General features: G+C 36.5%; 1 protein-coding gene across 16 annotated transcripts in view; it reads left to right on the forward strand.

Annotated features, from left to right (window-relative positions):
• The window catches only part of LRRC4C (leucine rich repeat containing 4C), a 490,575-nt gene that overhangs the window by 388,482 nt on the left and 76,299 nt on the right, over positions 1 to 25,794 (forward strand). For 13 of the 16 annotated variants that reach the window (XM_064424956.1, XM_064424957.1, XM_064424962.1 and 10 more), the window contains 2 exons: positions 5,169 to 5,255; positions 6,456 to 6,593. The gene's annotated coding sequence lies outside the window, so the exon portion shown is untranslated. Of the gene's footprint in view, positions 1 to 5,168; positions 5,256 to 6,455; positions 6,594 to 12,194; positions 14,118 to 25,794 lie in introns of those variants that run through there. The other 3 variants (XM_064424969.1, XM_064424972.1, XM_064424971.1) reach the window with 1 other exon arrangement.

The following is a 25,794-nucleotide window of genomic DNA, read 5'->3' on the forward strand; positions in this document are numbered from 1 at the left end:
TGAACATTTTTGTGTTGGATAGTTAATTCTAACTTTATTTTGAACAGTGAATAAATCCAGGACACCAGAGTATCACAAGGAGAAGCAGGATAGCAATAAAACTCAGAGAATCAAACCAGATGTCCCACAATGCCCTGCTGACAATTTTGCATAAATATTATGACTTCTTTAGCTAATAAATCTGTTGAGGAACTGGAGATACAGGTGTTCTCTCTTCATTCTTAGTACCATGATCCCACTATTCTGATTTTAAGGTTGTCTTTTCCATATTTTCATTCTACATTTAAAAGTATAATATTTTGTTCCCTGAGAAACATTTCTAGTGCATAGATAGCAGAGTGGGTGCTATGTATTCCTCTGAGACCATGCAATAAATTCCCATTCAATAGGCACATATTACCAGTATTGCAATGGTGAACTCAGCTCCCAGGACAGAACAGGCAACATTCCTAAGCAATTCCTCTCTTACTGTAACTCCCAGTTTTCATATTAATAATAGGGGGAAAAGCTGTGGGGTGGTTACAGGTAAGATATGCAGGTAAGAGAGATTGTGGGCTCTTACAAGTGTTGTATGTCTCTGCTGGATGTGCCTTGAGATACTTGCTCTAATCAGATATATTTTTAAGCAGGACACTGAACTGGATGACTCCTTCCCTTCCAAAGTTATGACTCTGTAATTTAATTTGTCCCTTGTAAATATTAATGGAAAAACAAAACAAAGCAGAGCACCAACAAAGCCCAAACCAAGAATGTTCTAGAAAGGGCATCACATACTGCAACAGAATATTTCCTCTATCTTTTATTTGTCTTTAACTTCCTGGGTTATTCCACAAAAATTGTAAAGATGAGGTGGTTTTTATAACAAATTTTGTTAGAAGTTGTCAGATAACAATTCTGAATCTTATGAAAAATTAATTATACATGGTGCAGTGCTTATTGAAAGAAACTGACTTTTTAATGAAGATATGAATACCTAAATCCTTTCTAGTTCTCATTTTTATATTCATCCTGACCTTCCCATATCACCTTTGCCCTGAGCCGTGTTGTTCTAAATTGCTTGCTTACTGTTCTAAAACTGTTCAGTGAATTAGGAAATGGACAGACAATGAGGAACATGCTTTGTACTGCTTAGACCATTAAACTCCTGATCAAGTTAGAAAGTTTTTCTCAGGTCCTTTGTCATCAGTGTCTTTTGAATAATGATAAGCAATGATGTTGACATGATGGTGACATTGTCTTTTACCTACTAAAATTTTGAAAGAAATTGAACACAAATCCCAGTTCTTGTTCTTGATATGAAAGTTCTATGTGATACTGCTGTGAATCACCTCTCAGAAGTTTCAAGGCTGGTACGTTTTTGCGTCTGTGAGATGATTCCTGTACGTGGATTGTAGACACACCGTGATGGAAAAACCTGCATCAATACAAGTAAATGTGTCAGTGTCTTGTTAATTGAAAGGTAATAAGTTTACAGGGTTTTATAGATAGATAAATACTATAATGTTACTAACAAATTGATATTCCTGATAGAGGAGCATGGTAATTAGTTCTTCTTAGTAGTTGCCTAGGAAATGCTCTGCACCTCAGTCATTCTTGCTCAAACTCATGGTCTAACAAGGAAAATTACCATATGATTTTTATCATATTGTCAAATGTATTCTAAAATTAATATCATGAGTGGAGTATAGATAATCTTTGGAAATACTGATACGAGGTGCCTGAAAGTCTCATGCAAGGTTGGCTGTGATATCACTACAGTAATGTTGTCTGACCTGGTCAGTCTGAGGACTCTCTGACTTTCTGCTAAAGCCTGACTTAAAGTCAACCAAAATCCCTAAACAGAGGTTCCTGCTATATATGGAGAAAGAAAACAGAAAGAAGCAAAAAAATTGACGAAATTATCTCAATATTGCAATCATTTTAAAGATGGGCTTGGAAAATAAACTTGCACATTGTGATTTCATTGTCTGAAAATACTCAAGGAAGCAAATTTTTGTCAGAAAATAGCCATAGATTTTTGTTCATAAAAGCTAATTTTCAAATACATAAAAAAACTGAGTTTGATTTTTTTATATCTATAACTTGATAATTTCCTATTCAAGAAATTCAGACTGCTTTCTTTGACTAATTGAATAATTTGGTATTTGTATTTGTGTATTTGGACCTGATGCTTACATCTGATTTCCTTACTTTGCTGACTTATTTATTTTCCTTCTTCCTGTGTGATTTTAGATTTTGCTGTTTGTGCTTTCTCTGACCCTGCAGATTTCTACCTTCTCTTGATGAACCTTTTTTCCTTAGTGCAAAGCACTGTGCTGACATTGGTACCCATGCAACTGTTTGAGGATTTGACCTGTTCTTGTTCAGATCACTTTCACCTGGACTGATATATCTCGTTGGATATTTAGTGACTACTTTGCATACAGAATTCTGACTCCACCTCAGGAAGCCCTTTTAGATATGTCTCCATTTGTAATGGATAAATTTTGTTGATTGTTAGTGAACACTTGATGATCCCCTTGCCTCTGTTGCCAGATCTGTTTCACAAAGAGCAGCAAACTTGTGCCTGGATTGTTACAGAGGTATTTTCCCCAAATGACCTGTGCTTCTGCAGCACCTCTCAGGGCTGCTCAGCGCTGATAACGTGCATGCTCTCTGCTGTGCATTATGACAGTCTGAGTGACATGCCATGCAATGAATAATAATGTGTCATAGCTGCAAGTAGTTAGAGCTTCCCTCACTTCTAGCACCTCGCCTAATGTGCCTCTCCCACACACTTTTGTGACAAAGGGCTGAGATATAAATATATACTTGCTCTCATTTAACCAAAGTAGAAATTCTTGTCATTCTAGAGCTTAGCATATAAGGTCTTCATCAGCATGGTTGTCCTATAAATATCCCACTGAAATACCTTAGAGAATCAAATCCAAAGGATGGGCATGGCTATAACACAGAAGTAGCCCAGAGAAAACATCAATCAGTTTGCTAAAGTGGGAATGTATGAAATGCAAGTTTGAAGTTTTTTGCAGCAAGGTATAGAAGAGGTATCTCAAGTGTTTTCCCTGTCTTAGTATTAGCATATTCTGGAAATAAATTCCCATCTGTGAATAAATTGTCTAATGCATATTCTTTCTGCATAGAATTGCCCCAGTAATTATGACAAGCTGCAGTTTATTTTGAGTTTTTAGGGTTTTTTAACTGACCAGCAGGCTTAATGACTGACTCATATCTTGCCATGCACTGCCTCCCACCTAATACCATAGTGACAAGCTGCTCGTTTTCTTCTGTTCAAAAGAAATAAGGAATAGCAATTAAGTCTTTCCAAAAATGAGATAGTAATCAATACCAGTATGATTAAACTGACCTGAATGGTGCTGACTACTTGTAAGGTATACTCATTACCCCTGCAAGGTTACACGTGGGCCTTAAACATTTAGCGCCTATTAATTTATGTTATATTAGCAAACAAAAAATTAGTATTCTCTTCTGAAAGGCTTCTAAAGATGAAAACATATGGGACTTAGCTTATTAATGCTCTTAGACAAAATCTGTAAATCACAGAATTTTCCAAATCCACATGTTTAAGCACGTTATTTTAAAATATCTTTTAGAGATTTTGTTTGTAGAATCAAGTCAGATTTTGTGATGTTCTGACTTTGCTCAGAAAATTTTAAATTGAAGAATTTCAGCAAGTGCAAATTCTTGTGTAAACAATGAGAATTTCTGATCTTAAACACATTAATTTAATAGGAACAATGCCAATGCTGCTCTGCTACAAACAAGCAGAAAATCCTAAACTATCAAATTCAAGGACCAATCTGCATCAATCTCTCTAAAAGTATATACTTTCTAATATCTAAAATATAGTTTATTTCCAAATATGTACCTAAATTTTGTCAATTATTTATCACAAATTTTTGAATGTTCTTTTATATAAATATCTATTTCTTAAATCTTTCTGACCATAAAACCTCCATGTCAATTACATTTAAACATTAAAGGATTTAAATACTACCATTCTTCATTATAAACATCTATGTATATAGTTTATGTATCTGAAAGGCAGAAACAAGCCAATTTTTGATTCTTCTATCTGCAGTAGTCATGCAGGAAAAAAAATAGTAGTTGCCATACAATTCTGTAATTTTCAATAGCTATGCAAATTCTTAAAAAAATGCTATAGGAAAATAATTCTGTAAAAAAGATCACTTTGGAACCACATATTTATTTTTTTATTTTAATATCAATAAATAGCAAGGGATAGATTTCTATTTTGTTCATATTTATTTTCCTAAATACCTGAAAGCAGGACCATTAACTAAAAAAAACCAAAAAACTAAACTGGTTTGTCTTTAATTATGATATTCCTTGGGACAGATTTTAATATGAAATTGAAACAGCCTTTGCAACCTGAATTTTTTGAGGGATTGTATTAAAATTTTTCTTTGAAACTAATATTTTCTTCTAAATTTCTCTTCCAGAAAAAAAAAATGTTAGTAAAATATACTGTGCTTTAGTATTATAGATGGTTAATTCCTGCTTCCAATTCTATGTCTTTATGGATGGAGTTGCTAAATGTGTTTTCCAAAAGTGATGACTCATTGTAGTTGGCTCAACTTTGGAGAGCACATTCTAACTGGAACTGGATTTAGCAAATATTGCTCTGCTGCTTTTGAAAATAAGGCCCACTTGAAACATTTTAAATGAAAAACCATTTCCCTTGACCTCCTGATTTTTAGAAAATGTATTTTCCGTTAAGTTTTGAAGAACTTTTGCAAATTTGTCTTCAGCCTCTTATTCTAATTTTCTTAATATTAGCTGTTCTTGTTGTTCAAAGACTATGAGTACTGTGATTTTTGAAGCCAGTAGTGCTCCTGATCTCTTATAGATTTTTTTATATTTCATACTTCCACTGACATGCACAAAGGAGTGTAAAGCAAATACAATTTAAAGGAAATGCAGTCTCAATCTAAGCTAAGAGAAAAGTTCAAGGAGACTAAAATAGAAGGTCTGAAAAACCAAAAAAGCATTTAGTACAACTCTGGCTCAACTCCAGACTTCTGTGCATCACCTCTTGTGGTTAATTTTGGGGTTTTTTTCCCCACACTCAAACAATTTATAATAATCATGATGTGCAGCTTCTTAGAACAATGTTTCATCCCTTCCAGGTGTTTTTTTCCTGTTCACCACCAGAAGTAATCCTTTTAACAAGAAACTCTTGCTGAGACCTTGAAGATCGGATGTGATTCAGTAAGGTATTGATGTAATACTTAGTATTGATTTAATATTTAGTACCATTCCACCTGGGAATGAAGTTCAGAGAGTTTGTAGGAAAACTTAGCCCAAATTATCACAAAATAAAAATAAATAAGAAAATATTGTTTATTAATACAATAAAAATAAAATATTAATTGGAATAATAAAATAAAATATCTTTAAAGAAAATACTCTTTAAATAATCATTATACTTGCAATCACATTCGCCACTTGTGGCTGACAACATTTCTTTTTATTAAGATGTCTAATATGGGGTAAATAAAGAACGAGAAAAGTTCTCAATCACAGATTTTTAAGAACTTTTCAAAGGATTCTGGAGGAAAAAGAAGTTTATTCATATTAAACTTGTTTCCTTTCATTGTCTTCAAAATGTTGAGTTACCTTTTCCACTTGTAACATTTCCAGGGCTTAAGTGCAAATCCAATGAGAATTGGTCTTGGCTACTACAAGCACTATTGCTTATAGTGCTTTATGAAGTGAAAGTTATGGAACAATCTGTTATAGAATAGTCTTGTATTCTTTTTACAAATGACAATACAGTGGACTAAGGAGGCTATTGGTCTGTTCTGGAGTGGCAGTAACCCAGTAAATTCCAAAAAAGTTGCAAGAGGCTCATCGTCTTGTAGTGTTTCATCCGTCTCTCTAAGATGACACTGAAAGATGATTAGGTATTTCATATGCTCTTTAAAAGTTGTAGAGTTTTAATGTGTTTTTGGAGGTAAAAGGGAGAGCTGAGCACCTGATGAGAAAATCCAGGAAAATTAAAGCTGAAAAGTAATTTTTTTTTATGTAGCTTATACCATAGTTCAGAAAAATTGTGATTATAAATACAGAGCTTCTTGCCTTTGTTTGTTTCTAGGTCCTAAATTGTTCGTTGACTCCTCATCCACCTTGTTTAAGTCAACATCTGTCAATGTACATTTATATTACAAAACGCTCAGGGATCTTAAATTATTTAATATCAAGTATTGACTCCTAGGGTACAGAAAAGAACGATAATTATTTAGTGGGATGGCTTTTTACCCTATTTGCTACCTTATATTTTCCAATCTGCCTTGCCTGGTGTAGTGCACATGATGTGGTGATTATGGGGTCTGGTCATACACGGACACTACTGGAAGACTTTAGGTGAGTCCTTCCTCTTTAACAATGCAGTAAGTATGGTTTCCATTTTGCAGGTAGAGAGGCAGGCGTGGAGAGAATCAAACAGCCCATCTTGAGATCATGCAAAGACGCTGGAAATACAATTCCAGGCAGTTCTGGCTATAACACTTTTGATGCCCACATCACTAGCAGCAGTTCTACAAGCACCAACGGTAAGAAATCAGGTCCTTATATAATATGCATTATAGTATTTCAATCCATTTAAATTTAGACAAATTTGGAGGGACAAAAAAAGCATATGTTGTTTATTTGTGGCCAAGGATGAGCCATTAGTACTTTAAGGGGCAAAAAAAAAAAAAGGAAAAGGGAGTTGAAAAAAAATTGCTATGAAAGTACAAGGGTTTTTTATATTGACAAATGAGATTGAAGTGAAAATTTTTTCTCATGTGCAGATAATTCCCCAGTGTTGAATGTAGGAATAGTAGATGCTGAAGATCTTTAGCTGAAGTAATTTATTTTATATGTACCTGAAAAGAGATCTTGAAAATTAAATTTGTTCACTTCTGAAATGTTATTTATGCCACAAAATTTTCTTATTTTTTTCCATTTTGACAATTTGCCCTCTCTATGCAACATTTATTTTCCTCCCCAATTTATTGAAAGCTGTAACTTTCTTAGCATGGTTAAAGCAAAACGTTATGCTTTTTTGTGATGAAAATTTAAAGGTCTTGGATGTTACCTTTTCTTTGGCTCTGAAGTTAAATTGTAAATCTTCTCCCTGTATCAGAATTTCACTTTAAATATATGCTAAACATAAGGGCAAGGTAGCAAAATATGGCTGCTATGTTGTTTCTCATTAAAGTTTCGAAGTATATGTGGTTAGGATTTAATTCTCAATATGTGGAAATTGTATTTTCCAGTCACAATAACTCCACAGGAGAAGAAATTAGGATGTCTGATGCATTCATCTCTGTGTCAAAGTATCATATTTTTGCTATTTAATATTCACTGAGGGAAAAAAAGACTGTCACACTATAAAGATATTATTTTCAAACAGATGGATCATTCCTCCCAAATCTAGTTGTCTATATTCTTAAATTTTACATTCTCAGAAATTTAATTTAAAAGAAACAGTCCCTCTTTTTTACTCTGCTAACATTTTCCAATCTCAATGATTATATAATTGTGTGATTTAGAAAACCAAATACATATTAAATGAGGCATGGATATAAAATGAAGAATGCTCTATTCTCATTTACACCTGCATTAATCTGGAGATGGTCCATTGAAATCAAAGGAGTTATTCCTCCCTAAGGAATGAATTCATGACAGCCTGATGTCAATGGCACTCAGTCCTAGAAAGGAGAGAAATCTTCTCAGTCTGAATTCCAAGCCTGAAATTAGTGATATGAGAAAATCACAGGATTTGGGTACTATTCACAGAACTGTTATAGAATAGAAGCACTTGAAATTTATATGTCCTGTTCAGAATTGCAACATAATTCCAAGAACTGAATTAGGAAATGTTTACCTTTTTCTGTTAGTAGTTTTTCTTTCTCATATTTTTTTCCTCAAAGCATAATTTATTTTAGAAAACAAGAGAGGCCCTCTGCTAGTGCACAGTTGAATGCTAAGCACATAAGTCTTCTAAGCCCACAGTAAATAAAAGAAACTAAAAACACTTTAGAAAAAATATTTTTACCAGTTAAGTATGAAGTTTCTTATTTTCCTTTTTATATAAATACTTACATGGACTGCTAAATTGCAGAATCATGGAATACTTGATTCTAAGGACCTTCTAAGGTCACGTAGTCCATCCCCACTGCTCAAGCAGATTCACCTGGAGCAAATTGCCTGGTGCCATGTCCAGATGGCTTCTGAATGTTACCAAGAGGGGAAACAGGACCCCTGAGCCAGTTCTCTTACTGTCATAGTAAAAAACATTTCATGATCTTCAGAGGGAACCTCTGGTGTTTCACTGTGAGCCCACTGCCTCTGGTTCTGTCACTGGGCATTCTAGAAAGTCTCTCTAAGCAGCAGGCTGTTTTCACTCATGGATGGTTAGCATGGAAAATGAAAATTTGTACAAATGTACAACAACTCTAAATTTGTCCCATTCACCCAACTGCACAAAGAACATGCAATAAACATTCAGAAGTTTCAAGAATTTGGTTCCCTTAAATGTAAACAACAAACTCCAACATTCAGTCCTATCTTTATCAGAAACAGTTGCTCTTATGATACTATGAAGAGATTAGTTTATTAAAGAGTGAGGTACACATGCCTGTGTCAAAATCATGTGACGTGGTATTATCCAGATTTTCTGAAAAGGAAGATATCTTTTCTTTTACTTCTTCCAAGCTGCTATGACCCAGTAGAAATTACTTGGGGAAAAAAAAATCTTACTAGAACTGTAACCGTCATAAAAAAAACCCCATGAAAATTAATAAATGAAGCGGTATCAGTCAGCTGCTAATTTTGATGGTATGCATCTGATTTTAGTGCTTTTTGTATTAAAAAATTGAACCATAATCAGTGAAATCACATAAACAGGAAATTATGTACTATGGGCTCCAATTACAATAGAAAATTTACATTCTTTTTGTTAGCTTATATATATTTTATATAGTCTGAGAGTTTTAGGATCTCCACTGAATTCATTAACTGATTAATGAGCTTGATCCTAGATCTGTGCAGTCAAAAGTATGTTTGTCAGCAAACTTTATTCCCCTTTGAAAGTAGTAATCTGCAAGAGAATTCAAATACTCTCTCCATATGCAAAGATATTCTTGTCAGCAAAACTAAATAAAATAGAAAGAATATTATATTCCACCATTTTCTTTATGATTTCCTCATTTTTATTTAAAAGGAAGGTGGGACTGTCTTAGTAAAATGTTGCAATTGCTTTTCCCTTTGTCTAAGTAAAGAACTCTGGTTTTAGTGTTTTTTCCTCAAAATTTGCTTCTGTTTATTCAATTACAATGTTTGTCTTCTCCTTTGTTTAGGGTCAGAATCCTTTTCTCTTAGGCTTTAGCCATGTTTCTCTTCCACCAAAGGACTGAATATTGTGAATGTTTGGTCTTTTCCACTCTTCTCTTCCAGGGTTAGTCATACACAGAGCGACAGTTCTGTAGCTGGCTTGTTTGGAAGGAAGGAAAACAATCTATATAGCAATCTTTATAACAATCTGTTCTTCGTGTTTATTATGCAAAGATTTGCCAGTACATACATTTGAGTTTTGTTATCATTCCATACATGGGATTGGGTAAGATTCAAGGCAATATACAAACAATATTGTTTCAAGGCAACAATATATAATGTTGCAGGAAAAATGTAACAGTTCACTCCAGAGTTAATGATATCCTTTTAATATTTGATTAAGAAAGGAGTTACTGTAGTGGTACCAAAATATTTGTTTTAAATAGGTTTCACACACATGTGAAATATATGCTTCTAAAACAGATAATACAATTATATTTTTTTATTTTGTTTAGTATAAGAATATCTACTTTTTCATGTAATGTGCAATGTCATACTATAAATATTGCAAACTAGATTGTTTTAAAGTTATGTTCTAAAAACTAATCACACTATCTTCTATGTTTATTAGGTGATAAAGCCTAATTGATGTATTAAAGATAACAAACTTTAAGAGAGATCATATCATAGCCTAGAGCATGTTTTGATACATTTTTTGTTTAAGCATACATATGCCAGAAAATATATTATTTTTGTATATGGAAAAATATGTAATATATGTAAGCAGTTAGCTATTAGAAATATGTATTTTGATGTCATTTGAAAATGTGCACATTTCTACCATAAGTATCACTTTGTATCAACAGAGATACTGTAGCTACAGCAGAGTTTGTGTCTTAGATTCTGATTGGATGACCAAAATTTTGTATCTTCTTCACCTGATACCTGTATATTTGTTTAATTCAGTTATAGAAACCTTCCCTTTCACTCACAGATTGTTTAATAGTAGCAGGAAATTTTTCAGGAACTTCTTGAAAAAAAAGAACAGTGGAGGAAACATATTAGACTGTGATGGTTTTTATTCTTCTGGGAAAAAGTTTTTTGGATTTTGAATAGTTAAAGGAAAGATTCTCATAAGATGCTTGTAGGCCCAAAATACACCAACAGCATCAGTGAATCAGACAGGAACAAAATAAGCTCACCAACTGAGAAAAAGATTGTTACTTGTCAGCAACTTCATCTCCTACCACACTTGCAACATTCCTCAAAAAAAAAAAAAAATCCAGGAGACTTTTACAGCATTTTTGAAAAACTGCTAGGGTTCGGTTATTTATTATTGCTACAGCCTTTCACCCATTGCAGGTAATTTGTGTCTGCCACTGATTTCAGGGATAGTTGGATCAGATGCTAAATGCCCCTGGCTCCAGTTGCTTAACTCATATCTAGTAGGACCTTCTCACCAGAAAGCCTGAGTCAGTAGAAGAAATCTGAAAGTCAATCTTAATGATTCAGTAAGTGTTACTTGACTGAATTCAGCTAGCTTATGGATTTTATAATTCTTGAAAAACTTCTAATATGACACAGAACTTACACTTTATTTTCAAGTATGTCAATTTCACACAAAAGCTGAAGCTTGAGTAAGGATACCAAACATATCTTTACTATTTGAGGGAGGACTGAGCAAAGAGCTAGTTATATTACTATGTGCATGGAATAATTCATTTACTGCTTAATATTTGAAGTGTCCTATAATTATCGTTAAAGTACCTGACATTATTTTTTTGGGTTGTGTGGAGCAGTTGGATCTATAAATAATACCTTTCTGATCTTGAGAGAGACAAATGCCAGCACATATATCATCTATTCTTTTTTCATTAAGTGAGTAGTGTATCTGACCTCACATGTGCAAAATTTTCTATAAAATTTCCATTGAACTTAGATCCCTGAGAGAAGCAAGACACAAGCCCAATTCTGAGTACTTTAGGTAAAATAGCATCTAACCTACCTGGGTAAGCTGGTAAGAGCACAACAAACGTTTCACTACTTCAATAACCCAAATTAGGGAGCCAGTTCAGAAAACTCCAAAATGCATGTCAGGTGTCATTCTAATCAAAATGCCAGATTTGATAGGTGAGCCTAGATGTTGCATTGCTGTCACAGCTTACTGAAGGTCGGACTTAAACTCACTGAAACCTTGAAGCTGTTCAAAAGGCTTTTGCCCTTGAACAGCTGCCAAAATGGAATTTTAGGCGATTTTTATGTATATACAAGTTTTAAAAAAACGTTGATTTCTGTAAATGAAAAACAGACTGTCTTTCAATGCAAATTATTTTTACTGTTAGTTTTTGCAAAGATAGCTTTATACCTTGTTTCATATTATTATTATCATGCCTCTGCATCGGTGGCCAGAGCTGGTACCTGTGAATACTGGCTGCCCTGTACTTCTTTTGCAAAGACAACTTGATACTTCATTTCCTTTTGCTGTCATTTACTCTGCCTCATCGGCTAGGCTGAAACCTGAGGATATTGGTTGAACTGTCAGAATCAGGCAATTTTTTAAGAAAATGAGTTTTGACATTCCTTTCCTTAAGATGATCCCTTGTTTTTCAATTACTATTTTCTGACTTGGAGATTTCTTAAGGTAACCCTGAGTTTGTTCCCAGTCTGTCAAGCAGGTGGCAGCAATGCCACATCGGAGGAGCTCCCGGCCCCTTTCCCTGACATCAAGTGTTAATGCAATTGACCAATCAGTGCCAAGATGATGGGAGGTAATTGGGTAATTGTATTTTACTGATCACAAGCAAAGAAAAAGGGAAGGGGGGGAGAGAAGAAGGGGAGAGAGGGGGGGAAAAGAAAGAAGAAAAGAAAAAAAAAAAAAACCAAAAGAAACAAACGGCAACAGAAGAAGAGAGGAGAGCACGGAGGGGGAGAAGGAGGAGTGTACCCAGAGCGACCAGCCCTGGGACATTTGCAATTCCTAGGGTGCCACTGAAAGGTGGGGAGTAACAGAAAGCCAGAGCGACTGAAAAGCGGAGCTACTCCCAGCAACAACAGCAGCTGTCAGGAACTGGATATACACATACATGCGTGCCTACATGCTCACACGGGGAGAATTCAAGCTGCAGCTCATAGGAGGAGGGAAGCGTTTCGGCTGTGCGAAAGGCTATGCATGTCAGGGATGAAACTAAAAGCTGAAAGAAGCGGCTGCGCTCCTGGGACTGTGTCATCTTGGAAGGGAGGGAGGCAGGAAGGAAGGAAGAAAAGGGGGAAGATAGCTGGCATGTGGAAGAAGATGGGAGACTAACTCACTGCTGTGCAGAAGGGAAATCCAACTTGTACATCTGAAATACACCAGGCTCAGCTTGGAAATGAGATCAGACCTGCATTGAAACACAGAAAGGGAGGAAAAGGGAGGCAGAGACGGGAGAGCTTTTATCCTTTTTCCTGTCTCTCTTTTCCTCTCTCTCTTCAAAGAAATAGAAGTTTATCCGTCTCGGTGCTTCTGGATTCATATAGCAGCTGGACAAAAGATGGAGAGGAAGCTAAAATGAAAAGCAAAGTATGCTTCTGAAATTTACAGCTAAAAGGACAAATCATATCTTCTCGGGTTTCTTTGTGCCCCATCGGGGGAGTTTTAATGTCTGAAGGATTTTGAAAAGGGGGGGGGGGGGGGAGAGGGGGGCAAAGGCGAGAGTGGGCGTTAAAAATACCCGTCCCAAGTGTTTAAAAAATAACGAGGTGATGGATTTATCCTTGACAGCTGGTGGGAACCTTGAATTTTTCTCTACTCCCTCCCTCCTTCATTTTGTTTAATGTGAAATTATGAAAATGCAGAGGAGTTGGAGGAAAGGCAAAAGGATATAACGTGGAGTTTGAAACAAGGAGAGGGTGCTGATGCTGTGGATTGCTGGCTTCTTGCCGAAATCAAAAATCCAATTGCGCACTGGGTTGTGATTGGAAATCTAATCAGATCTTTGGAGGGGGGGAGAAAGACTAAAAGTTTATTGTTTTGACAGACAGAAATAAAAATTTAAATGCAAGAGGAGATTCTTTTCTAAAGGAGTGTGGGGGTATAGAGGAAAAGAAGAATGGGAATCCCCATTCTAATGTGGAGACACATGGATTGGATAATTGATAGTGCAGCAAAGAAGGAGAAAAAAGAAAATTGTCTGGCAAGACCTGGATCCTAAGTGTCACAACAAAATTACATTAAAAGAATACAGATGGAGGATTGCTTAAAAGGAAATACAGTTATTTCTGCTCTCCAGAGAAAAAACAAATAGAGAGCAATGGGGAGCAGTGGAGCCAGAGAGGCAGAAAACCTCAGAAAAAGAAAACTAGGCAAACGATCCACAGTGGAATGAAAAGTTTCAGAAAGGAAAAGGACCATTCATTCTCCTCAAGGATTTTTGATTTTTTCCTGTTATTTTAAACCACTATTCTTCAGTGAAGGCAACCATCAACGTTACTACTACAGAAATTTTAAGCAGAAAAGTTGAAAGCCACAGAGAAAATAAGGACAGAGAAGAAGAAAGCAAATTGCCAGAGGGGGAGAGTTCAGCAGTGTTGGGTTGGATTGGCACCTGTATGGACTGAAATTGCTGGGAAATTGCAATTGGATATCCTCTTTTTTTTAAATTCCTTTCTTGTTTTTAATTTTGGTTTGGTTGCTGAAATGAAACAGTTTTCTAACCCCTCCCCCACCCTGGTTTTTCATAATCACTCGGATTTCCAGCTGGATAGTCTTTGAGGATACAGTGAGTACACTTTCCATTTTATTATTTTTTGGAAAAGGAAATATACCCCATTGCCTTTCTTCTTTCATCCTTATTCCTCTTTTCTTGATCTTTCCCCCCACCTGAGTAAAGAACCTGACTGTATTTTGATAATGGCTGGAGGGGAGCGGTTGGGAAGAGAGAAAGGAAGAAATGAGGATAGAACTGAATTCTAACAGTAGCTCTGATTCCTAAAACTCGAGCCTTGGTAGGATGTTGCAGACACCTGCCTGTGTGTCTCTGTAGCATTTGTAAATGTTTGCTAGCAAAGAAATCTTGTGAGAAAGCCCTTGCAGTGAGGGGGGGTGCTGCCTGATTGCTCAGTCTCTAGAAACAGATGCAAGTTGCATGGAATTACATGCACAGAGGAGGTTTATTTATTTACCAAGTGTTTAAAATAGTTCAAGACTCTAATTTGAATGCTGGTATCCAGTCTGACTTTGCAGATCAATACGGTGTATTAACAGGAACGTTTTATAATCAAGCAGGGAGGTGAAGGATGGCTTTTGGCAGGTATGGGGGGGGTGTGGGGCAGGGGCTTTTAATGGATTTTGAGGATGTAGCTCCAAGAGAAATGACATGTTTTACACCCCAGTGCTAAGAAAGGACAGTAACAGGCAGAGAGAGGATATTCTCCTATAGGGGAGTTTAGGGAACTGCTGTGCTGGCCACCCATGCCCTCCGGATTTCCTAGGAAATTCTTTGTGGTTTTGTGATGAATTCTTTAGGATCCCCTCGGACTTTAATGGCAGTTGAGAGAGATTTACTTTGATTGACAAGCAGTGAGAGGATTCTGAGTTATCCGGAGACTTTTTTTATTATGCTGGTAATGAAAATAATTAAAAAGTGGCTTGTCAACGGTGGGGAAATTAGCAATGATGTGTAGCAGACCAGTAAATATCTCTCCCTTCCTGGAGAAATGTTATGTGGGAGTGTGGAATAAAGGGAGGATAACACAATATTTAAAATAGAGGTCCATGTTTTCCTGTGGGGAAGAGTGCTACTTCCATCCCTTCTCCTGGCATGACTGCATAGCTCGTGAGTAGGGAGTTTTCTTTCTTTTACTTCCCCTTCTGTCCTCCCTAACCTCTGCCTTCTTCAACCTTGGCCTTCACATGTTAAGGTTCCAGCTGAAGGATTAGGCCAAAACTGGTGCAGAATGAGAGGGAGAAACAACTAATTAAATGAGTCATTGAATAGGAATGGGTTTTGGGGGTTTTTTTTGGTGTTTTTTTGGTTTTTGGGGGTTTTTTGGGGTGTTTTGTTTTTTTGTGTGTGGTTTTTTTTTTTTTTTTTTTTTTTTTTTTTTTTTTTTTTTTTTTAGGCAAGGTGCAGAGCTAGCTTTGCCACTCATTTTACTTTTCTCTAGCAACAATATTCTGGAGAAGGGGAGAGTGGTCAGGGAGGAAAGAAGTGTTGGTAGATCCAGATTTGAGCTCTTTTAATTTCTGACAGCATTTCTCATTTCACAAGCTGCCTGCATGAAACAACACAAAAAAGAACTATAATTTCCCTGGATAAATATGTAAACCATTATTAGCCTCTTTCTTTTCCCCCCTTTCTTCATTCACTTACATCACTACTGTTACTTCATGTAAATGTGCTGAATCTTCTGGTGTAGTGGAAATGAGAACTTCTGCCCCTCAAATCTGTCCCATGTGCTTCTGTTTGGAGATCATGCCTCTTAAACATTGGCCATTTGAAAAGGATTAATCAATTCTGCTCCTAAGAAAATCTCTGGGAGTATTTGTTTGACCACATTAACAAATCAGACCCTTTGTGCAGTTTTGTTCAGGAAAAGGAGGAAGCAGGCACAACAAAAATTGTTCCTTCCAGCTCCAATGGCTCTCATTCTTCTCAATATAGTTAAGTTGTTTTATTGTGAAGTACTTTAGCCTCCTTTTTTCCTCTGGGCCCATGTTTCCTGGTGGGGCACTAAATGGATAATAAGTTTGTCAGCATCTGAAAACAAGTGCAAAACTCTCTCTTGTTCATTCCTTCATGTACCATGATAAGTCCGTGCCTTGTTGTGGGCTACACTTGCATCAGCAGTTGCAGTAATAGAAAAGCTAAATTTATGTTGAGCTGCTGCTCAGTAATTACTGAAGGAAAAAGTAGATGGCTAAGGAAAACGCATCTCCAAGCTTTTCCCTGGATTGCTGTCAAGTGAACACATAAACAGAAAATTTGATAGAGAAACTCCAGTTTTGGCCAACAGAAAGCTGTCGTAGGTGCCCCATTCATTTTGTACAATAACTAGCAGGAGTATTTTCTTGACATGATAAAGAAGCACTGGGAAAATTTAGTCACCAGTTTGGGCTGAAATAGGCAAACCTTGTCAACATTAAAAAGCTAGGGATGTGTGTCTGCTTCCAAAGAGGCAACAGTTTCACACTTCAGTGAATCATTCACTTAATACAGTAGCCAAAAGACACATAGAGCAGCCCAGAGTTTAACTCCTTCAATATCAAAGTGGGAAAGAGTACAGCATTTCTCAGCATTTGTGCTGAGGCTTATCCAGAGCCCAAAGGGCTGATCATAAAATAAGTAGCCAAAACATTCATCCAAACATCCAGACAAGTGAGAAGCAACATATCTCCACAACCAGAGGCCAGAGCTGGTCGTCTCTCACAGGTGTCTGAACACAGGTGTGTCACTCAGTGGCATATGCTGGTCCTGAGGGCTGTCTCCTCCTCAAACCATGGCTGATATTTTTGGTAGTGACCCCAGGCAGCTGGGATTTTAGCACTGTACAGGGATCAATTATGTGTATATTAAGGCACTAAATGCAGGAGGAAAGATAAAGCTTTATTGGAAGGTCCTGCTCTGTTTGGTCTAATTGTTTTCCAGAAGGTCAGAGATCAAACCTCAAACTTCAGGTGAAGTGTAAGTTTTTAATGCAGGGGGGTGGTTGCTCTGTGTCTTTTCTCATGTCAGGAATGATTTGTACTGATCTAGAATTGAAGCAGGTTCAGTTTGCTGGAGCGGCAAATTGTGTCACAATATCTCCCAGCCTGATACCACTGACAAGTGAAAAATGGGCTTTCAAATTAGGTGAGACCCATGCTGTAGATGTGAGCCAATGCAAGCAGTTATGTGAGGCTGGAGAAAAACAAAAGGATTCTAGAGGTGTTGCTATGGCTTTCTATATGTAGGCTTTAAAATTATTTGCCTGTGACCTAAAAAGCTGTCTCCTATTTGATGTGAAGATTCTTGCTGTTGCAATATGAGACAGGAAGATTTTGGATGGGGCCCAAGACAGGATTTTAGCACATTTTGAGAGAGCTTGTTGCTGATGAAAAATCCCAAGCCAGGCTATCCAAGTTGCAGCATATTCACTGAAGGAGTGCACTGTGCACTCAGCAGCAGCATGAGAGAGAGCCTCCATCTCAGTCTTGCCAGAGTGGCTTTGTGTTGGCTTGGAGATATGCTTTTATTTCTGATGGCTAGTGAGGAACAAGGGGAGAAGGAAGGGTGATGGAATTAGTGCCATTTTAGTCTGGGATGAAAATTACTCTGAAGATATGCAGTTGGAACCTACTAAGTAATTTCTAGAGTAGTGAAGCTGACTAGATGTCAGGTTATTATTCTCAGGAGCCTTTCATCCCATTGCCAGCTGCTCTGTGACAGTCATAAACAAAAACAAGCCTCCTTCAACCCCCACAGGATAACCCAGATGAGAAGGATTTAGGAATAGCATCAGCCATGCTGATCTGGAAGGCAGCCTTGCAGCATGCTTTACTCTAGAAGCTTAAAGAAGGAGCAGCCCTTGGAAAGGATCCTGCCTCTACTTCCTGTCATGACAGAAGGCATTGGGGATTGGCTTGTGACACTTTAGAGTGGTTCATTTAATGAGTTGATTCAGAAAAAAAAAAAAAAAGATACCTGTTATTTAACTATACTATCATGGCCATTGTTTTCTCCTAAGGGGTAGAAATGGGGACACAAGATGGGAGATGATTATGCCAGTGGTGTGTTTTAGTTGCATATTCACAAGCTGCTATACATGGAAGGGAATTAATGTGTAGTTCCTGGTAGGGGGCATGGATATTTTGCTATCTGTTAGTGAAAAAGGCAAAAATCAGAAGCTTGTGCATGCACACAATAAAAGAGAATCAGGATTTACATTTGGTATCCAAGGAAGCGAGAGCAGAATCCTGCAGGGCTTTCTGTTCATTGTTTAAATGTTGCCATAGCGATATCTCAGGGCACAAGTTACATGTTTTCCTCTTCTAGAGTTGAGCTTTGCTTCTCTCCCTCTCTCTCTGTCTCTTGATATTCTAAACTACCAGGAATATCTCCACAGCAGAACTTTGCACAGCAATAAGAAAAGGTGTTTGCAAGCTGCATTATCTGATGGAATATATGCCTGTATACACTTCACTGATAGTTGCTAATATGTTGGAAACTCAGTTAGAAGGAAATTGTTGGATAGAAGTGGAGTGTGAGACTTGTTGTTGTCAGGACATGGAGCATATTACAATATTTTCTGTAGAGGTGATATGTTAATTGGATAGCTGCAGGCAAGCAAAGTGTAGCAGTCGCTGACAATTAGAAACAACAATGAACTTTCCAGGACTGGATCTATTCCTTGGGCATATTAAAATGCATTTCAGGTATATAACATATCTTTTGTAAATTTAAATAATAACACCACTATAATATATCTTGAAAATCTGTTTTCACAGTGCCAAGACAAGATTTACCTTTGCTGCTTGTGAAAGGGAGAGAGGCAGCATCAGACCACTGAATAAAATCTACCATGGTTTTGCTGCCAAGCTTGTACTTGTTATGTCAGGACTGTGGGGGAGCAATATAACCAGGAACCAGCAGAATTAAAAAGGAAACAAACCACCCTCAAAACAAAGCAAAATATTCCATCAACAATTATTTCTCTTGCAACTAGATAAAGCTTACTCAGAAGTTTCACAGCAAGCTAAGTTAAATAAATTATGTTTTCTCTGCAAACAAGCAGCAATTCAAAGCATTCATTATTGCTCTTTGTGTTTGAGGGATCAGTTAGTTAACAGCTATGGGATTATGGGATTCATATCATCCTGTACATTAAAATAATCCTCAGAAATATGGATGTGATTTCCTTTCATATTTGTATGGACACTAAAGTGTGACCTGACTTCTAGAAGGTCCAGGAGTTGGTGCTTTTATTTCACCATACATATAAGAGTCATTGCCCAAAGGATCTGACTTATGCTGAAAAAGAGTGGTAGAAGGTTCCAGAACGTATTAGTGTCCTTCAGATCTGCAGCACATTTTGATTTTGCTTACAAGCCTCTCTTCACTTTCATAGCAATAATCTCTTCTCTCCCATGCTGTGTTAACTGGGGAGTAAAGCCAGGCACACAAAGAGCCTGGTTATCAGTGTGGGGGTGCAGCAAGAATCATAACAGTGCAGGTTTCCTCACACTGCTTATCACACCTTAGCCATGATATTAAGCTAAAGACTATCTTAAGACCTTAAGCAGGCACTAATTCTGTTCATGTGCTATGAACTTACCCCAGAATCTTTGCAATGGCAAAAAGGTGGCCACCTGTGTCTGGGATGGGGGCTACTCACCTCAATTCTCATGCACTGTGCATGCTCATCAAATTACTGAAGATTATCAGATTCCATTGTCTTAATTGGAAATTATTATGGAAGAGAGTAGAGGAGGAAATTTTCTTCATACTGGATCCTCATCAGCTATAGGCCAACATTTAACTTTCTTGTTAATCTCCAAAAACGGCTATTAGTGGACTAGTCATGTAAGAGAAGAAGATGACAATCTCTCCATGAACTGGTATAAGTGAGATTTCTGTCTTGCAGGAATTAATAGAAGTGGAGGTTTTTTTTTTTAATTCACTAATGTCCATTTTAGTCATCATTTAGCATTGTAAAGTGTATGAGCTAGTAGAGCTATGGGCTCTGTAGAAACCCTTCCATGCAACCAGTTTAATTCCTTTTACATTTCTTTTCTTCTGTCATTGTGAGAACATAAACACACTTTTGCTCCAACTGATTTCAATCAGATATTTAGTAATTACTTCAGCAGGATGGGTCTTGCTCTGTAGGTTTTTGTTTTCTTTTTTCTCTCTTTCCAGAGCTAAATAATAGAATAAGTATTTATATTTACAGATATAAAAAGATGATCCAAATATCATATTGAGTTAATATGCTACAAGCTTCAAAATTTCCAAAGGCTCTATGCTCCTTTGCTATCCCTGCTGACATTCCAGGTGTTAGTGCATCTTTTTCATCAGTGTGTAATGGAATAATTGATGAATTAATCTCACTGCAACAGCAAAATCTGATCTTATATTAACAAAAGTAGATTTTTTTTTTAAAGTTACGTATTTTAGGTCTGAATTCTCAGTCCTTAGGATGGTGTAACCTCTGTGTATTGATTATGCATGTCAGTAACTGAATATTGTCACGTGTTAAAATCATTTTAACAAAAATGCTATAGTTTTAATTTTAAAAGGCTAGAAGAGTTTTTACAGGGACAGAAGGAAGGGGATTAAGGAATCATACGTTTCCTTCTCTCAGTACATGCAAGTTTCAAATGAAATGTGCACAAATATATTCAATTCCATGAGCTTCTTTGCCAAAGGGCATATATGCTGTGTTAAGGGTTCTTTACTTAGCTGTTTGGTTTTACCAGGATTTTCTTTGCCCCTACTCAGTTTGTGAGCCCTTATTGGACAGGCAGCTTCTGCTACATGTGGTTTTCTATTATTTTTCCAGAGGAAAGATTTATATTTGTTACATCCGTTAGAGAACTGACGTTCATTTTTGTTAAGGTTGTTGATGACACAGCTACCAGAGGGGAAGGATGGTGACCCCATTAGCCTTTCAGGTTGCTCATATGCAGTGCACAGTCTACTACTTCAACAAGAGTTTTATTGCATTTAACGCCCGTGTGAATTTTGACTGTATATGGTGCAGGGAATTAAAACCATAATGGATTTCTCCTTTGAACCAGAAAGAGGTCAGAAAACCTCACCTTCAGTGAATGTTCATGTTGATATACCTCTTTCTGTAATGTACATTTTCCTGAGTGGTCTGGCCCTGAAGATTGAGTTACATACATTAAGTGAAGGCCTCGAGGTATTTGTTAAAGACTACTGAATCAAACCATAGTGGAGGATGGCTCAGTCCTTAGGTAACTTTCCATAACATGTGGAAAAAAAATAATTGCATTTTTTAATGGGAAATTTCAGGTTTGAGGATATGTATGAAAATGTCATGCAGCAGTAGTAGAATGTCATTTAGAGTTGCAAAGAAGTGTAGATAATAAATTCCTATCACAAAAGGTATCACATCTAATTTAAAATATAACCCAGATAAGATTTTGTGTGTGTGTGTGTGGCAAAGAAAGATGAAGTTGATGACTGCCTATGGGCAAATCAAAGATTAAAGCAATCAATGATGCTGCTTCAGAAATACCTGTCTTCTAAACCTGAGGAAAATTATGATAAAGATTGATTGGAAAGGACACACAAACAGAAGGCTGTGAATATAAACTGGTCCATTTCTAGGAATATATTTTTTTGCCATGGGAAAACCCAATTCATAAAAGAATTTATATTTGATTTTGAGTCTGTCTTTGATTCAAGTGAAAAGGAAGTAAAAATTTAACAATTACACCAAAAATTATATCAAAACGAAATAGTACATATAGGGAAAAAGAGGAAATCATATAACAACCTCTATTAAAAACAAGATTAAAGGAGTACAATTGATGTCATAGGAGAGCAGTGTTGTGATTGTATGGTAGTCTTAGAATGCACCAGAAATAAGGGAGTACTGCTGTTCTTTTTGTTGTTTTTGTTGGCCACAACCTGTGAAGAGCTATTGGCTGTAGTGGTGCATAACCGTCAGAATAATTCAATTAATATTTCTGTTCTATATCTGGAAAAATTATTAACTAATTTTTTTTTTTTGAAAAGAGAAAGCAAGTGAAAGGATTTTGGGGAATATTTATTAGGGGACAAATATTCTTAAATCACAGTAATGTTTTATTTTTTCAAAAAGTTGTTTAGAGTATCTAGAAAACATTCTAATGAGACAAGTGAAACTCATTTGGATGTGGTAACCATTGACCATTTCCCCTGACATAAATTTTAGGTAAAATAACTAAAAATACAATAGAGGATTCAAATGGTAGAAACTTAAGGCAGGGAAAAGTTTAACGTCAATAGCATGATATTATGGGAATTATTTTCTATCAAGCAAACAATTGACCCTTTTATACTGCCTGGCTGTAGATAGACGTTACCATGGAAATAAAGTACACTCAAACTTTAAAAAACACAGGATATTCAAGTAGCTTAGAAGCACTTGTAAGTTGTTTAAGAGTAAGTATTGTGAGAAAATATTTTTAATGGATTATACAGATATTGTAACTCTTTTTACAATAATTATACCAATGTTCTAGAAAAAATCATTGATAGAAAATTACACTTAATATAATTGTGCAGCCTGCACTTAGCAAAATGACCTTGATAAGAGCATCTGTTAGGATGGGTATGTGAGGGCAAACTGAGTGAATAAGATTAACTGAGCTAACTGAGAGGACATTTCCCAAAACTAACGGCTAAAGAGGAGAATTTAAAAAAAACCCAAAAGAACAAAAACCAAAAACAGAAACAAACCCCTAAACTAGGAAAAAAGCACAAACATCCCTCCAATAATCGAAAACAATAATAAAAACCCCATAAAACAAAGCTTGAATAAGAGTCTGAAAGAAGCATGGAGATTTTAAAGCATAAATAGCTGGACAGGTTAGAGAAACAGAGCAAAACCACTTCTGTGATGCTGCCAGACATTGATCCCTTTCATTGCAGCCTTCAGTTTGGTCTGACCAAGCTGTGCTGGACCTTGTGAGGAGCCAACATCAGTCCAGTGGCTCCACTGTGTCCGTCCGTCTGTCCATCCATCCATCCACCCACCTACTGCACAGGGTGCTCTGCACCTTGTAAGAGCATGCATGAGCTGGGAGTGCTTTCTTCCCAGCATGTCCCCTGTCAGATAGCATGGGAACAGCCCGAGTTGGAAACCCATGTCTCGAGAGGCAGAGTGAGCAATCAGGGGAGCCTGCACTCCCAGGACTGTGAGTGTGCTCATAATCAGCACGGCCTGTGAGGATATCTGAGTGATGTTGCTTTAGAGGATTAATTATATAAAGGTTTTTAGAAGTTTTTAGGTATTCATTTTAATTCTTAAAGTGCCTAGTATGGTGGGTTTTCTGTTGTATTGTTGATCATGAGCTGGCAGAGAATGCCAGTTAATTAAATGTCGTTGGCCATAGTGATGCGATTTCAATCACATGGATTGAGAAGTTTTCCCTTGAGACCAAGTGAGGCAGCATGATAAATAAGACAGGCATGCTGAGTAATATTGGATGCTAAATGTTACACATTAGAAGGACAAATTCTGAATGAGGGGCACTCCTCTGTAAAACCAAATCTGAAGAGAATTTGATATTGCAACAGGCAAGAATTTCCACATGAGCTCCCTCTGTGTTAGTGTTAAAAATATTTTGACATTCCAGAGAAACAGAATAGTGATTTTATCAATGTCAGTGGGAAAACTGGAATACTGTTTGCATTTGAATTTGCCCACACTTAAAAAAATTTTTTGAAAAGAATAGAGCCACAAAAATATTCAGTGCTGAATAAAAAGGAAAAAATTAGTACTTTAACATCAATCTTTTAATTAAGAAGCTCAAGAACTGATGTGATTAGTTTAAGAGGAAAAAAATAGATGTTTAAATGTTTTGTAATATACCAAATCAAATTTTAAGTAGAAACAATAAATGGAAGCTGAGGTCTCATAAATTCATAACAGAAATTAAGGTTATAATTTTCATGTTGAAAATAATTTACCATTTTAAAAATTCACAGAGAAGTATTTTCTTTATCTCTTGGGGTCCTTGTCTTTGTGGAAGACTGTTGTAGTGAAGTGTGCCTTATTGTGTTTTGTATATTTTGACAATTCAGAAAGGCAAAATATATGATTCTGAGGTTCCTGTACCTGCAGGTAGAAGGAATGTAGCCTGGGCATTTATAACCAGGCTTCCAATACTGTCATCAACATATATGTGTAGCTATGAGCAAAATACCCCAAAGGATTTCACTTTGCAGTCCATCATTCCCTCTCTGCTGAGGCTGTTATCAGAACACCAAAGAAGTTTTTGGGTCATCTGCTGCTTTATGACACTACTCTGACTCAGTGCCTCAGACTTCTGTTTGGTTGGAAAACTGTCCTTTGAAATTTGTGAATTTATCAAATCTGAAATGTTCTAGAAAGATGGATTTTGAAAGCTGTGCTGTGGGTGAACAAATACCGTGTGTATTTACTTGTTCACTCGGTACCTGATCCACAAACTTATTTATGCCACCAAGATTGTACCTCCTTCAGAGTTCTCTTAATAGTGTAGAAGTTTGCAAGCTTTTGGTGTTGTACTTCTGAAACACTGTCTTTTCAGCAATCTGGGCCTTCAGCTTGAAGAAATCTATTTTTTTAAGCTGCCCCAGGTGTTGAGCATCTAAATCAAAACCAACCAAAATTATTGTCTCTGAGCTTGTATCCAGTTTAGGCCTCTGATACGAATCTGGATATGAATTTCTACAATAGTTGGTCAGATGGTATCTATTTTGCAATAGATTCCAGACTGCTTTCAAGGTCTGAAATATAGAGGGGTCAAAGATGTTATATTCAACATGTTCTCTGCTTACAGAACACTAAAGATTGCTTTGAAAACATCCTTTTCTTGCTGTGAATGACTGCTAAGAATTTCAGACTAGAAATGTGCATTTCTGTCTTCATAAAATAACTCAATTTGTGGACTTGATTTTACTTATTTATTACTTTTGCTAATTCCTGTCTTAGGTTTGGGAAAACAGAGAGGAAGAAAGAATTGAGTTTTCCCCTGCATCTCTGCAAAATAGCTTCTGGTAGTATAGGTTGAAATTAAATGCAGTCTCAATGGCTTATCTTCTCATATTTCTAGTTACTCTTCACCTTCCTTGGACTCTGTTTGTGGTAAACATTTCTAAAAAAAAATTGCTGATGGAAATCTGAAATAAATATACATCTTTCCTACTTACTGGTGAGGTAGATGTTCACTTTCTCTGTTTAGAATTCGGTAGTCCAAGTCAATTTTTTTCATATAAATCGTCTTTACTCCATTCAGGAGCCTTCCTGGAGTAGTGTACAATTTCACTGTTACAGCTGCATGGTTAGCCCAAAAGGTTCTGGAATGTGGGAAAGTATTCTCTTAGGCAACAAAGGGCATTCCTAATGTTAGAAAGCCTAGGTGAGGTTAGAGACAGTTATACTTTTTACCTCACTACTCTTTTCTGTGTTCTTTTTGCACCCTCTACTTTGCCTTTGGATAAATAACACTACTTTTGCAGGAATTATAAAAATGAATTAGGTGGTCTCATGTGCTTGTTTATAGGAGAAAACAGCATGCCTCACATGAGTATAAAACACTGACCTGCATTGAGCTTGCACTAATATTGATGGCATAGCTTGTGCATGTTAGGTTATATTATTCAAAAGCCCTGTTAATAATGAGTGAGAATATTTGTCAGTGTAATAATCAGCATTTTGAAAATTCATACCCCATCTTAATCCTTATGCATTACTCCATGC

This window comes from Passer domesticus, chromosome 6 (genome assembly GCF_036417665.1).
Source record: "Passer domesticus isolate bPasDom1 chromosome 6, bPasDom1.hap1, whole genome shotgun sequence".
NCBI classification, from domain to species: Eukaryota; Metazoa; Chordata; class Aves; order Passeriformes; family Passeridae; genus Passer; species Passer domesticus.